A 2,652-nucleotide genomic window follows, 5' to 3' on the forward strand; every position below is an offset into this window, starting at 1 on the left:
GAACTTCTATGATAAAAAGCTGATAACAAATGACTATATTGGCAGAGTTAGTTAGGGATCTTTGGCAATTTCTTTATAAAAAGGGCATCTGGGGGTAATTCAAGACCTTCTCCAAGGGTCAAATCTTCTGGCCCACATTAAGGCCACTGATGTCCCTGAATGCAATGGAACCAGCATGGCTTCACACTACCTAAATGCCACAGAGTTGTTTTCCATGAGGCCCTTCAACCCTAACACAGGAGGTTTTAAGGGATGAGGGGGGACAGAAAAGCAGATCCACCAGTCCTGCTTACCTGAATTCACCAGCCAAACCTCACGCCTGCACAGCAAGCATGTAGCGTCCATATGAATAGCTGCAGCAGCTGAGGCGGTGACTATGCTGCCGCTCCAAGGCCTGATGGGTGGGAGGGAATACCTTACCCCCCACCTCTGAGCCCGCTGACTCCTCTGTAAGCAGCCCATTTACTCAGGCTGTGCTCAAAGAGCAAGCTTTCCCCATAATTAACATGCTCAAATAAATGTGTTAGTCTCTAAGGTGCCACAAGTACCCCTGTTCTTTTTGCGGATACAGACTAACACAGCTGCTACTCTGAAACTTGGTTATATACAGAACTCCTTTCAATGTAGCCTAAAAGTGGAGTGATTGAAGAATAAAATTCAAAATCCAATCAATCCTATCGTACTTTGAAATCCAGGATTCAATGCTCACTTTCTTATACAGTAAGTGGCTTAATGTAATAGACTGGAGAACGTTAGAGAGAGAGATCCTTCCCTCTCCCTTTTCAGCATCTACCCTGTGAACCTTATTCATGTTCTGCCTCTCTAAAGACAATCTGCTATGTCAAAGACTAGGGGATAAAACATGGTTTCTTCTTCGAGTGCTTGCTCATATCCATTCCATTAGGTGTGTGCGCGCCGCGTGCACGATCGTCGGAAGATTTTCTACCCTAGCAACACCGGCGGGTCGGCTGTGGAGCCCCCTAGAGTGGCGCCTTCATGGCGCTGAATATATACCCCAGCCGACCCGGCGCCCCCTCAGTTCCTTCTTACCGCCCCTGACGGTCGTTGGAACTGTGGAGCACTGCTTAGCTGTTCTCCACTCTCCCTAGCTTAGTTAGTCATTCGCAGTTATAGTTATAGTTGTAGTTCTAGTGTTTGCAGTTTAATAGTTAAATAGTTTTAAAGTTGTTCTAGTTGTTATTGTAGTTCAGGGGATTAAGGGGGTCGTCTCCCCCTTTCTCCCCCGGCCGCGGGGCCGGGCTCATGCCCAACGCTCCCGGCTTCAAGCAGTGCGCCTCCTGCGCTAAGCCTATGCCCACGAGCGACCCGCACGACTCCTGTTTGAAGTGCCTGGGAGAGTCCCACCAAACAGATAAATGCAAGATCTGTAAGGCCTTCAAACCAAGGACCAAGAAGGAGCGGGACTTTCGGCTCAGGCAACTCCTGATGGAGGCGGCACTTAGCCCGGACACTCCTTCTACGGGCCAGGCTCCGGCGCCTAGCACCTCGGTGCGCAGTGCCCCGGCGGCACCGGCTATGACGACCACGCGAGTGGCGTCAGACAAGCCTCCCCGGCACCGGACCTCGTCGGCACCGCAAGCACAGCAAGTGCCTCGGCGCCGGTCATTATCCCCAGGGCATAAAAAAGCCCATAAGACGGGGACATCCGTGCCGAAGACGCCGGCTCCCCCAGTGCCGGGGGTAGAGCCGCGTCCGCCGGTGGAGCAACGAAAACAGGTGCCTCCAGCACCGTCGACTCCGGCGCCGAGGCCGTTGAGTCCGGTGCAAATAGCGTCTCCACCGAGGCCGGCGGTGATACAGTGTCTCCCGTCGACTCCAGAGACCTTCGCGGCGGCGAGAGACTTAATAGCTCTCACGGAGCCGGCACCGCCTCAACCACCGGCACCGACTGCACCGTTGACTCGCCCGGTCCAGTCGAGAGGGAAACCTGCCTTGATGCGCCCTCCATCACAAGGGCTGGAACCTCGGCACCGATCCAGGTCCCGAAGCAGGTCCCCACGCCGCTCGCAGTCCCGGCACCGAATATCGTCTCGGCACCGGTCGTACTCGCGGCCAAGATCTTCTTCGCGGCACCGCTCTACGTCTCGGCACCGATATGATCGTCGGCACCGATCAACGTCGAGACGTAGTTCTCGGCACCGCTACAGTCGACGCTCGACGTCGAGGGGCCGCTCCCGGCACCGGGCATACTCCAGGTCCTCGTCGAGGTCCAGATCCGACTCCCGGCACCGACGAGGTCATCGGCACCGGTCGCGGTCCCGGCACCGATCGCCGGCACCGCGCAGAGATAGATCATCTCCGGACCGGCACCGTACGGCACCGCAGCCCACGGGGATCGTTTCATCTCTCTCGGCACCGCCATGGCCGTCAAGATCGGTGTCTCGCTCCTCGGAGGACCTGTCGAGATCGGCATACCCCCCTCAAGGGCAAGCCGAAGAACGAAACTTGGGCCATTGGCAGGAGATGGCAGAGGACCTCCCTCATGGACCATCTCACTGGTCGTTTTGGACCCCGTGGGCGTACCACCAGGAGCAAGGGGCTCCAATACCATCGACCTCTCGCTCGAGTCACTCGGTCAGAAGGGCCCCAGAATCCACCATCTCTCGGCCTCCGCCAGGAGGCATGGAGGCT

The sequence above is a fragment of the Trachemys scripta genome, chromosome 6 (assembly GCF_013100865.1).
Source record: "Trachemys scripta elegans isolate TJP31775 chromosome 6, CAS_Tse_1.0, whole genome shotgun sequence".
NCBI lineage: Eukaryota > Metazoa > Chordata > Testudines > Emydidae > Trachemys > Trachemys scripta.